Genomic DNA, 19,711 nt, shown 5'->3' with positions numbered 1-19,711 from the left:
AGGCTGGCCTTGAACTCACTGTGTAGCCCAGGCTGGCCTCAAAGTCACAGCAATCCCCCACCTCAGCACCCTGAGTTTTGGGGTTACAGGCACACACGATCACTCCTGGCCCTTGTTTTTGTAATTCTTGCACACGAGGTCTGTCCATATTGTGGGTGAATAGGAGGAAAGGGCCTACTGCCCTGGTTTCATCCCTGCATGACACAAACACCCCAACTGCAGATTATAGCGTGATCTCTAGCTGTCTTCCTGTGCCAGCTCCAGTGATTCTTCATGGATGACTCTTATCATAACTTCCGTGTAGAATTGCCTTGTCATGCAAAAATACGAGGGCCTTAAAAATTCTGTCGTATTGCCCTATGCTGCTTTGAGCTGGTCTTTGCTATAAACAGTATAGGTGTTATTCACCGATACCCATCTCTTCCTCCCAGGCTCTCCACCATCCCAGCTGGGGTTTGTTCCTCCTGCAAGCTGCTGTAATTCTGTTGCTCTGACCCTTTGTGTCTCCCTCTCCTCAACTCCAGATTGCCGAGGAGCTCTACATTAAGGGAGACTGGACCAAAGATGCTATAGACATGTACGCCCAGGCTGGCCACTGGGAGCAAGCGCACAAGGTAGCAAGCGCACAAGGTAGCAAATGGATGGAGTCCTTACTGCCAAGCTCTGCCTTATTCCTCGGCCTCTGACCTCCCTCCTTCACTGACTTCCCTGAAAGCTGCCAAAGTACCAAAACAGGCCAGGGATACAGCTCAGTGGCACTGTACCTCCCTGGCAAGCGTAAGGTCCTGAGTTTGATTCCCGGTAACTGATCCCTCACCACAGGGAAAGATGAGATGAGGAAAGGCCCCTGTCCCTGAGCCTTTAAGTCTGAAGAGGGCAGATGAGTTTGGGGGCTGAGCAATCTGAACTACCATTCCCAAGCTTCTGGTTACTTGGTAACTTTGTTCTCACCACTCCACTCCCGAGTGCAGGGAGTGTAGCAGGAGCATGGTAATGGGTGTGCCTGCCCCAAGCACAAGGCCTCACATGACCTCCTGCCTTAGCATACTGTGTTCTGCCTGTGGTCCTTCTGGATTTGTAATTCCCTGATCTGACAAGTAGAGTGGCAGTAAGCAGTGTCCCATGACTTGTGGGTGAGTTGCAGTTCCTGAACAGACAGGTTCCCCTGATGCCCTGCCTCCCCTTTGAAATGGTACCTCATGTGTCTGCACAGCTGGCAATGGAATGCGTGCGACTAGAAGATGTGTTGGTGCTGTACATCACTCAGGCCCAGGAAATGGAGAGGCAGGGCAAGCACCTCGAGGCTGAAAGGTTAGCTGTGGCCTCAGAGGAGGCATGAAGGGAGGTGAGGCATCAGAGCTGGGAGGAAGGGTGGGGTCAGAAGATGTATTCCCCCTGCCCAGATGCCGTGGCAGCAGGGCTCTAGTTGTAGGAAGCCCCAGGTCTGTCTCCCATCCCCAGGCTCTATGTGACAGTGGAAGAGCCTGATCTTGCCATCACCATGTTCAAAAAGCACAAGTTGTATGATGACATGATCCTGCTGGTAGGAAAGCACCACCCAGATCTACACAGTGACATGCACCTCCACCTGGACAAGGTGAGCCCCTCCCGGCCCTGCCCATTCTTCTCCCACCAGGCTTCCTCTCCCCATCTCCATCTAGACCCCCTTCCTGCAGGATCTGGAGGCTGAACGCCGTCCGACTGCAGGAGGTCGAGTGAATATCATTACCTCGAGGCCGGCCTGGGAGTGGAAGGAATGCGACCTCTCCTTTGCGAGGGCCTGCATACCCTCCTCTCTGAGGAACTACAAACTCTCCTCTCTGAGGTACTGCATACTCTCCTCTCCCAGGGATTGTGACCTCTCCTCTGTGAGGGACTAAGAACTCTTCTCTCTGAGGAACTGTGACCTCTCCTCTCCCAGGTACTGCAACATATCCTCTCTGAGCAACATCAACCTCTCCCCTTTGAGGGACTGGGACCTCTCCTCTGTGAGGGACTGAGAACTCTCCTCTGCTAGGGACTGTGACCCCTCCTCTCTGAGGACCTGCAGCATCTCCTCTCTAAGAGACTGCAGACTCTCCTCTCCAAGGGACTGCGACCTCTCCTCTCCGAGGTACTGTGGCATCTCCTCTCAGAGCCACTGTGAACAAGCCTCTCCCAGGGACTGCTACCACTCCTCTCTGAGGGTCTGTGAACTCTTCTCCTAGGGACTGTAAACTCTCCTCTCCCAGGGACTGTGACCTCTCCTCTCCGAGCAACTTTGAACTGTCCTGTCTGAGCCACTTTGAAGTCTCCTCTGCGAGGGACTGAGAACTCTCCTCTCCCAGGGACTGCGTCCTCTCCTCTCTGAGATACTGTGCCACCTCCTCTCAGAGCCACTGCAAACTAGCTTCTCCTAGGGACTGTGACCTATCCGAGGGCCTGCGAACTCCTCCCCCAGCGACTGCATACTCTCCTCTCCAAGGGACTGTGACCTCCCCTCTGTGAGGGACTGTGAACTCTCCTCCTAGGGAGAGCAAACTCTCTTCTCTGTGGGACTGGTACCTCTCCTCTATGAGGGACTGAGGACTCTACTCTCCTAGGGATTGTGACCTCTCCTCACTGAGGGCCTACGGCATCTCCTCTCTGAATGACTGAGAACAAGCCTCTCCAAGGGCCTGTGAACTCTCCTCTGTGAGCGACTTCGAACTCGCCTCTCCGAGGGACTGGGGTCTCTCCTCTGTGAGGGACTGAGAACTCTCCTCTCCTAGGGACTGTGACCTCTCCTCTCTGAGGGCCTGCATGATCTCCTCTCTGAGTGACTGGGAACTACCCTCTCTGAGGGCCTGTGAACTCTCCTCTCCTATGGAATTTGAACTCTCCTCTGTGAGGGACTGCAACCTTGCCTCTCTGAGGTACTGCAAACTCTCCTATCAGAGAAACTGCAAACTCTCCTCTCTGGGGTACTGTGAACTCTCCTCGGAGAGACTGCATACCCTCCTCTCCGAGGGACTGTGACCTATCCTCTCCCAGCAACTTCAAACTCCCTTCTAGGAGGGACTGGGACCTCTCCTCTGTGTGGGGCTGAGAACTCACCTCTTCTATGGACTGTGACCTCTCCTCTCTGAAGGCCTGCGGCATCTCCTCTCCCAGAAACTTCTAACAAGCCTCTCTGAGGGACTGCGAACACTTCTCTCCAAGGGCCTGCGAACTCTCCCCTCTGTTAGGGACTGCGAAGTCTCCTCTCTGTGGGACTCTAAACTATCCTCTCCATGTGACTGTAAACTCTCCTCTCCCAGGGACTGCGACCTCTCCTCTCCAAGCCACTTTGAACTCTCCTCTGAGAGGGACTGCGACCTCTCCTCTCCGAGGTACTGCGGCATCTCCTCTCAGAGCCACTGCAAACTAGCCTCTCCAAGGGACTGCGACCTCTCTGAGGGCCTGCGAACTCTCCTCACTGACCGACTGTGAACTCTCCTCTTTGAGGGACTGCAACCTCTCTTCTCCCAGGTACTGCACACTCTCCTCTCCTAGCGACTGCATACTCTCCTCTCCAAGGGATTGTGACCTCTCCTCTGTGAGGGACTGCGAACTCTACTCTCCGAGGGATGGCAAACTCTCCTCTCCAAGGGACTGGGACCTCTCCTCTGTGAGGGACTGAGAACTGTCCTAGGGACTGTGAATTCTCCTCTCCCAGCACCTGCAGCATCTCTCTGAGCGACTGTGAACAAACCTCTCAAAGGGCCTGTGACCTCTCCTCTCCCAGGGACTTTGACCTCTCCTCTCTGAGGCTCTGCAAACTCTCCTAAAGGAAGAGGTGGTGGATGGAGACACCTATGGAGAACCTGGGCCCTGTGTCCCTCCTTTCACCCACCCCGCAGGTGGTCTTGTAGATGCACAGGGAGATCAATTATTCCCCCTTTATTTGACTTTTTTTTTGGTACCAGGGATTGAACTCGGATCCTCGTGTTTGTGAGGCAGGCGGCAGAACCACTGAGCTAAATCCCTGGCCCTAATTATTCCCCCTTTATTAATCTTAGAGAAATTGCTCGCTCCCCTCCCCACAGGTAAAGAGGTGTCAAAGTTCTTTCACTGCCCAGGAGGTGGGAATTGAAGGCAGTGGCTGTGGAGGAAAAAAGCCAGGAAAGGGGAGCTAGATAAGCGGTGAAGGGAGACATCTATAATCTGCCCTACTTTTGAATTTTTTTAGTGGTGTCCCTAGGAGACACGTTTGAGTAACTTGAGATCTTTAGGCAGACTATGTCTGGGCCTCTCCTTAGGGGAACTGTCCTTGAGCCTCTCTTCAGGGGGGTTGTGATGAGTTTTCTCAGCACAACTGCATTGTCTCCCCTCCCAGTGGCTGTGATAGATTCTCTCAGCTGTACTGGGATGCGTTCTCTCTGAGTGACTGCCACAGTTCCTCACAGGGGGACTGTGATGGGTTGTCCCAGAACTATGGCCTTTCCTCTCAGATGGATGGTGAGTGATGGTTGTCCCAGAGGAGCCAGGGCTCCTCCCTGAGGCACTGCAATGGCTCCTCTCTGAGGGACTGTGACCTCTCCTCTCCAAGAGCCTGTGGCATCTCCTCTCCAAGTGACTATGGACTACCTCTCTGAAGGAATGTGACCTCTCCTCTGCAAGGGCCTACGTACTCTCCTCTCCTAGGAACTGTGACCTCTCTGAGGTGCTACGAACTCTCTTCTCCAAGGGACTGCAAACTCTCCTCTCTGAGGGACTGTGACCTCTCCTCTCTGAGTGACTTCGAAGTCTTCTCTGTGAGGGACTGAGAACTCTTCTCTCTGAGGAACTGTGACCTCTCCTCTCCCAGGTACTGCAACATATCCTATCTGAGCAACTTCAAACTCTCCTCTCCGAGGGACTGGGACCTCTCCTCTGTGAGGGAATGTGACCTTGCCTCTCTGAGGCACTGCAGACTCTTCTCTCTGAGTGACTTTGACCTCTCCTCCCCGAGGTACTGTGAACTCTCCCCTCCAAGGGATTGTGACCGCTCCTCTGTGAGGGACTGTGAACTCTCCTCTCCTATGGATGGCAAACTCTCCTCTCCCACGGACTGGGACCTCTCCTCTCCTAGGGACTGTGAACTCTCCTCTCTATTGGACTGTTAACTATCCTCTGTGAGGGACTGTGACCTTGCCTTTCCCAGGTACTGCAAACTCTCCTCTCTGAGGAACTGCAAACTCTTCTCTCTGCGGGACTCTAAACTCTGCTCTCCGAGGGACTGTGGCATCTCCTCTCTGAGCCACTGTGAACTAATCTCCACAGACTCTGTGGCTTGATATTGTTGCCTTGGGGTCATTCCTAGTGGTTCTGTGATACATGGATATGATTCCATTAATCATTTTTAGAATCCATGACTTGAAGCAATGCTGCAGGAGTTATCTTCACATTATCTATGACTTTATTTAGTCTTCAGGCCATCCTGTTTGGTTCTACAGCTTCTTGCTGAATCTTGGGGGGTCACTTCCACTGATTCGGTTATTTGATTTGTGGTTTAGGAGTTACATGCAGTGTTTCCATGACTTCCATTGGCTTTACAGCTTGATTTGGTGCCTGTGGAACAGATTTTGTCACTTCTGAATGTGATTCTGGGATCATCCCCATTGAAGCCATGACCTGAAGTAATGCCAGTGGAGTTATCTTTATGTTGCCTTTGACTTTATAAGGAAAAGAAGCCTTGGGGTCAGCTTCATATTAGTCACTTGTGTACTAGGCTGCTGAATTCTTTTTTCTACAACACTTTGCTCTGTACTAAGCTATTTTACGATTGCCCATGATTTCTGCACAGGCACTGTTTCTTTCTGTGAACTTGAAACATTCCAAGACCTATGTCTTTCTTTCTAGCTCCCATCTAGTCAAAGGAGAGAGCTGGGCCAGGGCCCACCCTGGAAGTAGTGGCCTTTCATTGAAAACAGAATTTGGTGGTGGTACGTGTGAAAGCACTTCCAAATTCTGAAGGTGTTCCAGTTCCTCATGTTGGGCCTAAATCCCCGACAGCGCTAATCACCCGAGTCACAACATGATGTTAAGTCTGCAGAGAACTTTATTTCCAGCCAGGACCAAATCTCTTGCAAGGAGACTGGCCCCGAACTGAACTTTTGGTCAGTTTTTATAAAGAAAACCCTTTCCTCCACTGCCCTCCCTAGCCCTGCAGTAAGCCTATCTACAGAAGCAAGAAAGAATGCATGGTTAGCACCTCTGGGTTATCAGATACATAATGTAAAACCAGCCCTTACAAAATGTAAACACACATCCCTGTTATTTATGAAGGGTGGGTTCCATATGCGCCCTTGTGGTTGTTTGTCTGAACCCTTTCTATGTGTGTACTTTCTATTGTGTTTTGTGATCTAAATCCCTTTGTGATTCTTTTCATTGGATCTTTTGAATCAGAGGTCTCTTGTGTTCTCACTTTAGCGTGTTTCTCCTTGTGATTGCTTGCAGAATCACTCTCTGACAGGGAGTGAACTTTAGGGAGCTCATGGTACTCAGACACTCCAATTTCTGTCTTGCTGACTGATTCAAAGCTCCACTGTTTCCTCCTGATGTGGACTTGGGAAGGAACAGGAGTGTGGGAAGATCCAGACTGGAAATCTATTGTGGGACCAACACTCTTGGAAGCTGGAGGATAGATTTTAGCCTTCTATGGTGATATAGGACTTCTTGGTATGGTGTGTCTGTCTCTTCCTTGATATGTTGAGACTTGAGGTCTTTTCCCAGTTTGCAACCTAAAGCCAAGATGCACCTGAACCTTACCATGGCCTTCAGGAGTGCTCACAAGCTGGAGCTGTGGATAGATAAGAAGAAAAGATGCAGGAGTAGTCTGCAATTTATGATTGCAAGTAAATCCTGAACATCGGCCACACTGTAGGCAGAAGGGATATTTCAGGACAAGATCTGATGCTAGAGGTGAAGGCACATTAGGAGGTATTTGACTTCTTATGAGTTTCACTGCAACTTTTTGCTTGAGATCTTCTAGTAGGCAGGACTGTTCTGAGGAGTCATTCTTGGCCTGACAATGATAACTTGGTTTTTGGAAGTGTAGGGGCCCAAAAGTCACTGCCTCTGAATCAGAAAGTGATTCATCTTCCTTGTTGTGAAATATCCCATGGGAAGTTTCTGAGTCTGCACCAGAAAGTAATGATTGGCTGCTCATCTCCTCACACTTAACATCTTTAAGTATTCGATCTGGTAAAACTGCAACAGATTTCACACCATTTAATGGAGACCCTAAAGTGAATACAGGTTGTACAACTTGCTGCTTCCACTGAAGCTGGCTCTCCCAAAATTGGACCCCTTGAAACTTTGTCCCTGGAGTTAACTCAGAAGATTTCATATCTTGCAAGTGTGGTTCAGAGTTGACCATTGTAAATGTATTGCTTTGAATTTTTGTACTTGAATTCAGCTTACAAGATTTCAATTCTTGAAGTTTTGAAGCTGCAGTTACTCCAGAAGGTTTCACATCCTGCAAATGTGGCCCAGGGTTGCACCCAGTAGAATTTACACACTGAGGTTTTGGACCTGGAGTGCATGCAGAAGAATTCACACCTTGTAAATGTGGTCCAGGGTTGCACCCAGTAGAATTCATACACTGAAGTTTTGGCCCTGGAATGGGTTTGAACCCATGAAGCTGATATTCCTGGAGTGGTGCCAGAGATTGTATACATTGGCACTTTGACCTTGGAGGCAATTCAGATGTCTTCACATCTCTCAGTTGTTCTGAAGGTTTCAACTCTACAGCTGTGACACCTTGAGATTGTGGCACGGATTTTATAACTTGGTCCTGGTATCCACTCAATAGTCTTCATACTTCCAAGCTGTGGCCCTGGGTAGACCTCTGCAGACTTCCTTTCTTGAAGCTGTGGCTCTGAGGTTGACCCAAATTTTTTCCCTTTTTGTAGCTTGGACCCTAGGAACAACTTGGGGATTTTCCCACACTGTTCCTGTGGCCCAAGGTCAAATCTCATAGATTTTTTACATTGATTTTTTGGGCCTAGAGTCAATTCAGATGACTTCACACTTCCCAGCTGTATGAAAGATTTCAACCCTGTAGGTTTGACACACTGAGATTGTGTCTTCACATTTAATGCTGTAGATTTCACACCTTGGAACTCAAGTCCTGGTATCCACTGCAGAGATTTCCTGTTTCCAAGCTGTGGCTCTTTGTTTAATTCCACAGTTTCCACACCTGCAAGCTGTGGCTCTGAGGTTGATGCAAAAGTTTTCCTGTTTTGTAGCCACTGTCCTGGGAGCGATTCAGGGGTTTTCACACACTCTAACTGTGGTTTAGGATTGCACTCTGTAGATTTTGCTCCTGGAAGTTTAGGTCCTAAAGTCAATTCAGATGACTTCACATCTCCCGACTGTATACCTTGAGATTTTGATCCAACATTTGGCCCTACAGACGTCACTCCTTGGAACTCAGCCCTTGACATCCACTGAATAGTTTTCGTACTTCTGATGTGTGGCTCTTTGTTTAATTTCACAGTTTTCATATCTTGAAGCTGTGGTCCTGGGGTCAACTTGGGAGATTTCCTACTTTGCAACTGTGGTTCATATTTGAATGCTTTAGCTCTTATATCTTGAATATCTGGTCCTGGAGCCAATTCAAATGGTTTCATAGTTTTCAACTGTATTTTGGAATTGAGTTGTGTAGATTGTGTATCTTTTGATTTGGGCTCTGGAACGAACTCTGAAGACATTGTACTGTCTGACTTGAATCCTTTCTTCAGTTGGTCTATATTCACATGTTTCCATCCTGGCAAGTTTACAAATACCTGGCCATCCTGTCCAGGATCAAGAGTTAAACTCACTGGTATCACCCCTTGAAAGTGTTGCTTTGGGTCTAAATCCACAGATTTTACTTCTTGAAACCCTTGTCTTCTGGTTACATTCTCAGATTTTGCCTCCTGCCTCTTAAGCCTTGGGGCCAACTTCACAGATTTTTCACATTGCACCTCTGAATCTGGAGTATCCTTTATGGATTTTAAATTTTGCAGCTCAATTAATGGAGTCACAAGTTTCATATCTTGCATTTGTGGCTCTGAAATCAGTTCCTCAGGTTTCACACTCTGCAGTTCAGACCTTTGAAGAACCTCCTTGGATTTAACAACTTGAACCAATGGATCTGGTGGAAAAGCCACAGAATCCCCACCTTGCATCTTTGGCCCAAGTTTCAGTTCCGTAACTTTCGTATCTTGCATATTTGTACCCCAGACTAACTCATCAGTTTTCAGATCTTGAATTCTTGAACCTGGAGTCACCTCCACAGATTTGAAACCTTGTAGCTGGGGACTTGAGGTTAACTCCATAGATTTCATACCTTGTAGACATGGTCCTGCAGTTAAGACCACAGATTTTTTTATCTTTCGACTGTGATCCTAAAGGTATCAACTGAGATTGTAAACTTTGAGGCCCTGAACCTGGGGCCAGGTCCCCAGCTTTTATGCCTCTTGTCTGTGGCCCTAGACTTAACACCATAGATTTGACTTCTCCTGGCTCTGGCTTTGGTGTTAACTTCATTGATTTCTTACCTCCCAAATGTGTCCTTGGGGGTAGCTCCACAGATGTCATATCTTCTGGCTGTGGTTCTGAGATCAGCTTCTCAGACTTTAAACCTGGAAGCCTTGAGACTGGGATATGCTCCTCAGGTTTTATATCTTCCAGCTGTGGAAGTTCAAACATAGGGTCAACAAAAGAGTTAGGTGGTGGTAAATGTGAAAGAGCTTCCGAATAGTGAAGTTGTTCTGCTTCTTCAGACCCTGACAGCTGAAAAGGTGGCAGTGATGTGCCTTGGTTCCTGAACACAGATGGTTGCTTTCTGTGGGAAACAGGCAATCGCTCCGAAATTGCCAAGTTGTCCCTTCAGAGGAGGCAGGAAGGTTAGACAGGCTGGAGCTCTTCCTTGCTGAGCCAGAGGAGGTGCTGTGATCAGTGGAATATTTTGCCTGCTCACAGACACAACAAGGTGCAACAGCCTCCTGAGCCTCAAGAAGAGAGGTGGTAGAGGAAGTCACATCCTTTGATTCTTGCGAATCTATTTGGATAAGATGTAATCTAAGAAATAAAGAGAAAAAGGTTTTATTTGCTTTGGAGTCAGAAAAGGGGCAGGGAGGAAATGCAAAGGGAGTGTCCTTTTCAAATGCAAAATATTTTTGGCCTGTGGGAGAGTTGGAAAAGAAAAAAAAAGTTACTTCCCCCAACCTCAAATAATAGTGCAGGGGCTGGGGATTTGGCTCTGTGGCTCCACACCTGACTCCCAAGCGCAAGGTCCTGAGTTTGATCCTGGGTTCCCAGGAGGTAGTGAGGGGTCCCAAAAATTCCTCCACTGGGCAAAGGTAGGCAACTATTCCTGAAATAATACTTCAACGAAGTTGAACACAGGACTTTCCCTGCTGCTACCTTTAGCTGGGAGTGGTGGCCCACACCTGTAATGGAAGCACTCTGGGAAGCTGAGGCCAGAAAATTCCAAGTTCCCGCTTAGCTTTGGGCAATGTAGTGATTTAATGAGATCCTGCTTCAAAATAACAACCTTAGAGCTGGGGTGAGGTAGGCCTGTTATCTCAGCACTTAGAGGGCTGAGGCAGGAGGATTGTCTCAAGTTCCAGGCCAGCCCAGGCTCCACAGTGAGTTCAAGGCCAGCCTGAACTACATAGTGGGATCCTGTCTCAAAAGACAGAAACAAAAACAAAACCAAACCAAACAAAAAAAGTAATTAATTAAAAATTTTAGGGGGCAGGGATGTAGCTCTGGATGCAGTGCCTGCCTGGCAAGTGCAAGGCCCTGAGTTTGATTTCCGGTACCAAAAAAAGAAAAAACAAATTTTTTTTTTTTGGTACCGAGCATCGAACTCAGGGACCTTGTGCTTGTGAAGTGCATGGCAGCACCATTGAGCTAAATCCCCAGCCCTAGAAAAACAGTGTTTAAAGGCTGGGGATGTGCCCTAGTGCAAAGGTTCTCAGTTCAATCCCCAGTACCAGAAAAAAAATTATCTTTTCCCCCTTTGCTTCCCTCTTTTACTCTCCCCTTTCTCCCTCTTAAATGCTCTACAACCTTGTCCTCCACCCAGAAACGATGTTCTCTGACCTTGCACTCTCCAGGTTTTGGAAGATCTGTTGACTCCTGCCCATTGACCGGAGCATATATTCCTGGGTCCAGCCCGCAGGGAGTTCTAAAATACTGGATGCAACAGAATGTGTCAGTGTAATTTAAGTGATATCAGAGTATCAGTAAGCAAACCATAAGGAGAGAGATTTAACTTGGAAAAGAGACCATGTTATAAGGAGAGAAGAGGACCAAGTATTTTACTCCTAACTTTTACAGTTAGGATGGTTTACGTAGGACAGGCTGAAGACAGACTTTACTGACCGTGACAGGTTATCTTCACTGTATTCCATCCTGAAGTTTTCTTCTGACTCTGAAACTGGGAATTGGGATGAAGAATCTATTAGCATTGACCACTGGGCTCATCCAGCACAGCCTTCTAACTTTGCACATGAGGAAACAACAATGAAATCATGAAGCTAATTAGTGGTAGAGCTCAGGTCTCAAGTTTAAAAAAATAATTAATACTATGCTACCTTCAGCATGTAGTAGATGGCAGCCTTGTGTAGAGCAGGAATGATCATGGAAATAAGGAGTTGGAGTGGGGAAAACAGAGGTCCTGATCCTTCTTTTCCTTCTGACATCTATGGTAGGGGAGAAAAGACACTGAAGCTTCCCTTAACGAATTCTTAGTAGTTAATCTTTGTTTTCCTATCTCGCCATAATTCTTTCCTTTACTTTGATCTTTGCATAAAAATTGAGAAAAAAAGCATGAGTAAAAGAACCATGGAAACATCTCTTTGGAAGTACAGATGCTAGAAAGAATAGGCACGCTGGGCATAGTGGTACATGCCTGTGGTCCCAGCACTCGGGAGGCTGAGGCAGGAGGATTGCCTCAAGTTCAAAGCCAGCCTGGACTACATAGTGAGTTCAAGCCTAGCCTGGGCTACATAGCAAGATCGTGTCTCAAAAACAAAACAAAGAATAGGCATATTTCTTCCATTTACACCCTCTTTTTCAACCTCCCTCCACCTGCTGTTTAAGGCTAGAATTTTAAAGCAGATGGACAGCTGATCAGCCATTGGCCTTGAGCTGCAGAGTTAAGGATAAGATTGTTCTGACCTGTGCGTTTCTGAATCTTTTTCAGCTTCTGTTGCTTTGAAGTCTAGAGAAGCACAAAAAGAAAAAATAAAATCAGGTTATTGTATTAGTCAGCTTTATATTGCAGCGACAAACTATTCGATTCACACAACTTAAAGGAGGAGTTTCGTTTGGCTCACAGTTTCAGAGTCAGTCCATGATGGCTGAACTGGGGGCAGAAACGTCATGGCACAAGGGCCAAGGAAGCTCCTCACCTCGAGGCAGCCAGGAAGCAGATCAAGCAAGGAAGAGCCAAGGAGGGCCAGGGGCCAGAAAAGTCCCCAAGGCCACATCGCACGACCACCAGACACAGGCACCAGTGCATTTTCCTAACCTAGGCATCTCTCAAGCCAGTCAAGGTGATGATCACAATTAACCATCAGAGTTATGTTCTAGATTAGCGACTTATTAACAGCACACCTCATAGAGAACAGAGAGTGACACAGCTGGCATCTATAACCATGGCATTAATTACCACACATTTGTTAATTTATGAATCATTTCTTGAGTGCTAAATTCTAGGTATTTTGTGGGGTGCTGAGACTAAAAAGATTAGTGTGATCCCTGTACTATAGGAACTTACACTAGTAAGGGACAGTTATCTAAACAGGTTAAGTTAAATTACCACGTGGTAAAAGCCATAACAGAAAGCAGGGCATGGTGGTGCATGCCTGTGATCCTAGCACTTGGGAGCCTGAGGCAGGAGGATGGCTGTGAGTTTGAGGCCAGCCACTGATACACAGTGAGTTCAATGCCAGCCTGAACTACATAGTGAGACTTTGTCTCAAAAAAAACACAAAGTACTGGCCAGCCTAGGCTATATAGGAAGTTCAAGACCAGCCAGGGCTACATAGTAAAACCTTTGTCTAAAATTTTTTTTTTCTTTTGGTACCAGGGATTGAACTCAGGACCTTGTGCTTGCAAGGCAGGTGCCAGAACCACTGAGCTAAATCCCCAGCCCAAAAGGTTTTTTTGGGGGGGTATCAGGGATCAAACTCAGATCCTTGTGCTTGCTAGGCAGGCATTGGCACCACTGAGCTAAATCTCTGGCCCAAGAGGGGTAGCTTCAGCTTCCTCTTTAGAGGCTGCGATAACCTTGATTCTGAAATCTGGTAAAGACATTGCCAGAAAGGAAAATAACAGGTACGTCTCTTTCATGGTCACAGATGCAAAATCCCAAATAAAATAGCAAACTAAATTCAGTGACATATATATTTTAAAAATCATGAACATCATGAGTATGTTATATTTATTCTAGGAATTCACAGTTAGTTTATTATTTTTAAATCTCAGTATAATTCTGCATATTGATAGAACAAACAAGGAAAACCATATGACCACCTCAATAGAGGCAGGAAAAACAGTAAAGTTAATAAACTTTAATGCCAATATAAAAAGAGATATAACTTAAAAATTGAAAAAGGAAGAAAAAGCAAAGTGAAAAATCAAATATCCATACATGCTAAAATTCTTAGCAAAATAGAAAGTAACTTCCTCAATGTAATAAAGAATGTTTTAAAAACCACATATGTAGCAAACATTATACATAATGGTGAATTATTTAAAAATTCAAGTACATAGAAAAAATGATAGGGATCTCCACTATACCACTTCTGTTGAACATGGTACTGGAAGTCTTAGCCATGCAATGAGGCAAGGAACAGAAAAGACAAGGTATCAACCAGATGTGGTGCAACACACCTGTAGTCCTAGCACTTGGGAGGCTGAGGCAGGAGGACTGCCTCAAGTTGGAGGCCAGCCTGAACTACATATCAAGACATTGTTCCATAAAAACAAAATATTTTTTAAAATTTAATTTTACTGGTACAATTTAAATGTCCGTAACGATCACATTCACCTGTACGTGATATATCTTGATTTCTCTCTCTCTTTTTTTTTTTTTTTTTTTGGTACTGGGGATCGAACTCCAGAACTTGTGCTTGAGGGGCAGGCAGCAGAACCATTGAGCTAAATCCCCAGCTTGATTTCTCTTTTATCCCAATCACCTCCCTTCTCCTCAGACCACCCCCCCTTTACTTACAAAAACTGTTTCCATTTGTTCCCTTTTTTTCTCATTTTTCTCTCCCACCCCCACAGTTTCTCTTTCCTTTTGAACAGTTTCTTCCTATTTCATAATATCTATTATACATTTTTGTCCTGATTTACCCTTTCAGTTTCCCACACCAGAGAGACAATGTGATATTTACACACCTATGTCCGGTTTATTTCACTAAAGAGAATAGTCTCAAGTTCCATCCATTTAGCTATAAATGTCTCAAGTTTGTCTTTCTTTATGGCTGAGACAAACAAATATTAAAAATGAAAGAAAGAAGGAAGGTCTTAGGATGTAGCTCAGTGGTGCTATGCCTGCCTGGCAAACACAAGATCCTGAGTTCGATTGCCGGTACCAAAAAAAAAGGAAAAGGCATAAAGATTAGAAAAAGAAAAATTAAATTATTATTTACAAATAATACAATTACATAGAATATTTTTTAAACCTACTGATAAATCAGAATTGATAAGCAAATTTAGCATGGTCTTTAGGTACAAGATCGATTTTAAAAACTCTCACATTCCCAACTTTCAGAATTATTTTTAAGTGCCATTTAAAACACTATTCCAAACCAGATATTATGTGCCTCCTGATGATTATGAAATACTGCCTCCCTCCTTCCCCAAAACTAAGACAGATGAGGGCTGGGGATTTAGCTCAGTGGTTCTCCTGCCTGCTCCACAAGCCCAAGGACCCGAGTTCGATCACCGGTGCCAAATTAAAAAAAAAAAAAAACGATACAAAACTAAGACTGATGAGTCTTAGATGAGTCCAACTTCCCCTTTGCCTTAGTTCAGTGAGTCCAAGGGCACAGTGTCAGTATCTCAGTTTCTGAAGAGGTCCTCAGACAGCTTCAATTCATGGCAGAAAGCAGAGGGCAAGTGAGTGTTACAGAAGAGAAAAAAGGGCCCCTCTTCTGTGATAGCAAATCCCGTCCTGAGAGACTCAGAACTCACACCTCTGAGGATTTAGCCAGTTTAGCAAGAAAAATATTAACCCCCTTTAGCCAGGCATGGAGGTGCATGCCTGTAATCCCAGCATTCAGGAGGCTGAGGCAGGAGGATCTCGGTTAGTTCGAGGCCAGCCTGGGCTACACAGCCAGAACCTGTCTCAACCCCCTCCCAAAAAGACAAGACATTAAACCCATCTAAAGTCCCCACCTCCCAAAGCTGCTACCTTGGCAACCAGATTTCAACATGAATTTGAGGATACAACCATCAAAACCTTAGCTTAGCACTCACAGGAAATACACAAAGACAACAGGGCACCTCAACTAACAACATGGGTATTTGACCACCAAAATGTTGACTAAAAAAATGCGAAGGAGGGCTAAGGATTTAGCTCAGTGGTTTCACCGCCTGCTGTGAAAGCGCAAAGACCAGAGTTCGATCCCGGGTACCAGAAAACAAACAAACAAACAAAAAAATGCGAAGGACAAATGACCCATTTCCTCAACACATAAATGGAAAAAAATGAAAGAAATAAAGGTGGGGGACCTGTGGATTAGAAAAGACTTTTAAGAAGGGCCAGGGATTTAGTTCAGTGGTTCTGCCACTTGCCTCACAAGCGCAAAGTCCCCAGTTGGATCCCCAGTACCAAAAAAAAGACTTAAAGAGACACACCCATATGTGACCCTGAGTCAAACACTGCAAATAATACCTCGTCATTTATGAAACAATTGGAATTTGAAAACTCATTGGTATTTTATGAGGAAATATTGTTAAATTTCTAGATGTAATAATGGTATTGTGTTGCCAGGTATGGTGGCACATGCCTGTAATTCCAGCACTTGGGAGGCTGAGGCAGGAGGATCACTATGAGTTTGAATAATGAGTTCAAGGCCAGCCTGAACTACAGAGTGAGACCCTGTTGAAAAATCCATAACAAAACAAAACAAAAACCAACAACAACAGCAACAATGGTATTGGGATAAGGCATCTTGCTTGTTTTGAGACAGTCTTGCTATATGTTGCCCAGGCTGGCTTTTAAACCCTGGACTCCAGCAATCCTCCTGCCTCAGCCTCCTAAGTAGTTGGGACTACAGGTGTGTGCCACTACACTCACCTGATTTTTAAAGAGTCCTTATCTTTTAGGTATAATTTCTAAAACATTTACAAATTAACTTATATTATCTAAGATTTGCTTCAAAATAATGTGGTGAGAGTTGAAGCAAGGTGACAGGCCCATTTAGATTCATTATACATTTCTATGTACTTGTGATTTGTTTGAAATTCTCCTTAATAAAAAATTTTAAAATTACTACATAACTATTTTTTGGGGTACTGGGAATCAAACTTGGGACCTTGTGCTTGTGAGGCAGGCGGCAGAACCACTGAGCTAAATCCCTGGCCCTACTATACAACTTTTTAAAACCCTGTATATTGCAAGCTAAATATTATTGAGAGAAATAAGGAGGTTTAAATAAATAAATGAGAAAAAAATTCATGGATCAGACGACATTTTTAGGATGTCAATTATTACCAATCTAAACTACAAGTTCAATGTCATCCCAATCAACACCCTGCATGCTTCTGTGTGACAATTAACGGGATGATTCAAAAATTACACAAAAATGCCAAAGATCTAGAAGAGTGGCAGTGAAGCTATGGCAGGCGTGCCGCAGCAGGCACACAGAGCCCCTCCAGCCACGTTGCCCCAGCAGCTGAGCATCGGATGAAGTCGGTTTTTCTAAACTAAAACCTCAGTACTCAGGCTTAATTGCAATGTTGCCACTTTGAGATAAATCAAGTGGGTTTGGGGGTGCAGTTTGGGCCCTCGTCTCTAAAAGGTTTGCCATCCCTGATATAAAATAACACAATTGTAAGATCATCTAAATCAGAAGCCTTATACATTAGCAAATTTCAAGACACTACAAAGCTACATCATTAAAGACAGTGAGGTTTTGGCTTCAGCCCAGATGAATGTGAAAAACATCGAGTCTTGAAATAGACCAGGGATAACATTTATCTGACTTAGGACAGGGTCACCAGTGCGATCCAGTGAGGAAAGCCTTCCGTAAACAGTGTGGGAGGAAGGGACTGTGGTCACTGAGGTGCTGAGAGCCCTGCAAGTGCAGATCAGATTTAAAATTTTGATATTTTTTCCTTCAGAAATTTTTCCATTAACTGATTTATCAGGAATACTGAAGTAAGCCACGTGTGGTGCACACCTATCGTGCCAGACTCTGGAGGCTGAGGCAAGAGAATCACTGTGAGTTGAGGGCCACCCTGAGCTACATAGGGAGACAGTGTCTCAAACAGGAAAGCAAAAATAAGTAAATAAAAATTAAAATAAATAAAAAGCAAGAACTTCTGTTAAGATGAAAGGGAAGGCACAGAGTGGGAGGATTTATATTTAAATGTCAGAGGACCCATGTTCATAATATTTAGTTATTTATTTAGGGTTTTTTCGTGTGTGTGACAGGGTTTGCTATGTATTCCAGGCTGGATTGAACTCTCTATGTAGCCCAGCCTGGCCTTGAACTCTCAGTGATCCTCCTTCCACAGACTCCAGAATGCTGGGATTACAGATGTGTGCCACCATGCCCAGCTACTTGTTCATCATATTTAAAGAATTCTCGGAGCCAGGGAGGTAGATCAGTGGCACCGAACCTTCCTGGGAAATGCAAGGTCCTGAGTTTGATCCCAGGTAGCAGAGAAAAAAAGAAAGACAAAAGATTTGAACAGGCAGTTCACCAAAGAGAATTTCCAGGGGCCGGGGATTTAGCTCAGTGGTTTTGCTACCTGCTGCACAAGCGCAAGGACCCAAGTTCAATCCCCAGTACCAAAAAAAAAATATTTCCTGCTGAGTGTGGTGGCACACCCCTGTAGTCCCAGCACTCTGGAGGCTGAGGCAGGAGGACCGCCGTGAGTCAGTGGCCACCCTGGGATACATAGTAAGTTGAAGGCCAGCCAGGACTATAGGGAGACCCTATCTGGGGAGAGGGAGGGAGGGAGAGAGGGGGAGAGAGAGAGAGAGAGAGAGAGAGAGAGAGAGAGAGAGAGAGAGAATGAATGAATTTCCAAATGGTCAATAAACATGAGAAAATGCTCAATATTATTAGTCAGAAACACACATAAAACCAAAGTGCAATACCACATACCAGTGACTAAAGTGAAACTGATTGGCAAGATGGTAAGAATGGAGTACAAATACTACTCACGGGAGTGTTAATTAGTGTAATCACTTCAGAAAACTGGCATCATCAAATAAAATCAAACATAGATACCAAGTGGCCAGGCAATTCTTCTCCTATTGGAAATAAGGATTCCACCAACAATGTGTTGTTTTCAGTTAACATCCTGAAATCTTCTTTGTCACGTGGGTATGAATTTTAAATTATAAAACAGTAAAAAAGTGCTCTTTTGGAATTCAATATGCAAGAATTCCAGGCATTGGGCCATGGTGGTGCACCCCTGTGGTCTCAGCAGTTGGGTGGCTGAGGCAGGAGGACCCCTGTAAGTTTGAGGCCAGTCTGCACTACACAGTGAGTTTGAGGCCGGCCTGAAGTATATGAGACCCTATCTCAAAAAAAAAAACCCAAACCCCCCAAACACCGAGCTCTCTCAGAGGCCTTTTAGAGCCCACCTGGGTCAGACTGCTCGCCCGCCGCCCCCTTCCCCGCCCGCCCCTCAGTATTGGCGCCTTGGACTCCTCTATCACTTGCTCTTCCCTGGGGTTCCCTAAGCACCTGTCTGCGGGGTCTCTCCCACCTCTGCCGGAAGCGCTTTATTCACTCTCAGTCTCTGGCAACCCAACAGGCCCTCGAGCTTGTGGAAGTAAAGTGCAGGGAAAGGGCTCACAGGGACGCGTGGGAGGCCACCCGGGCGTGCCCGGCAATGGCCACCCGGGTCCTCCCATAAGCCAAAGCGCGGGCATCTCTGGGTGTAGCGACCCGAGCGGTTTTCAAGGGAGTTTTGTCCCCTACCTCCGAGTCTGTCTTGGCGGCCGGCCGGTTCCTGCCATGACACCTAGCAAACCGCACACAAACCCCACAAACAAGGAGACCGAATGAGACTAGAAATTTGAGATGTGGCAGCAGGGGGATAAGAGGCTCCCAAATGAGCGCCATCACCCAAGCCCTTTCTGGGGCCTTCTGAGCCACAGGCCTGTCTGGCTCAAGGCTGTGGCCCCTGTGAGATCACAATAAGCCTTATGAGATGAGCCTAGCTCAGCAGCCCAGCCTTGTGCCTGCTCGGATACCACCATCTGCCCTCACCCTCAGCTCAAGAAAGCCTGGAGCAGCACACCCCTGTGATCCCAGTTTCTCAGGAGGCTGAGGCAGCACGATCCCAAGTTTGAGCACAGCCTGGGCAACTTAATGAGGCCTTCTTCAAAATTTAAAAAACTAGAAAAAAAAAAAACAACAACAACAGTCCCCTCTACCATAAAAACAAGCTCAGGAAGAGCTCACTTACGATTTTTCTAGGATGAGGCTGGACAGCCTGTCATGAAGTGGGGAGTAAGAAGGCAAAGTTTCAC

General features: G+C 46.0%; 1 long non-coding RNA gene across 1 annotated transcript; it reads right to left on the bottom strand.

The window, feature by feature from the left end:
* Window positions 1-5,030: 5,030 nt before the first annotated feature.
* Window positions 5,031-19,485, bottom strand: LOC101713284 (uncharacterized). The gene is made up of 6 exons (XR_015453132.1): window positions 19,158-19,485; window positions 12,160-12,202; window positions 11,574-11,681; window positions 11,362-11,416; window positions 11,080-11,172; window positions 5,031-10,050 (listed from the first exon to the last, which is right to left on the bottom strand). It is a non-coding gene; the product is annotated as an uncharacterized LOC101713284 (long non-coding RNA).
* Window positions 19,486-19,711: the final 226 nt, after the last annotated feature.

This window comes from Heterocephalus glaber, unplaced genomic scaffold (genome assembly GCF_053883595.1).
Source record: "Heterocephalus glaber isolate CG9 unplaced genomic scaffold, H.glaber_assembly_v1.0 deba00001457, whole genome shotgun sequence".
Lineage (NCBI taxonomy): Eukaryota > Metazoa > Chordata > Mammalia > Rodentia > Bathyergidae > Heterocephalus > Heterocephalus glaber.
Note: the sequence above shows the minus strand (reverse complement) of the source record. Positions and strands in the feature narration are given on the sequence as shown.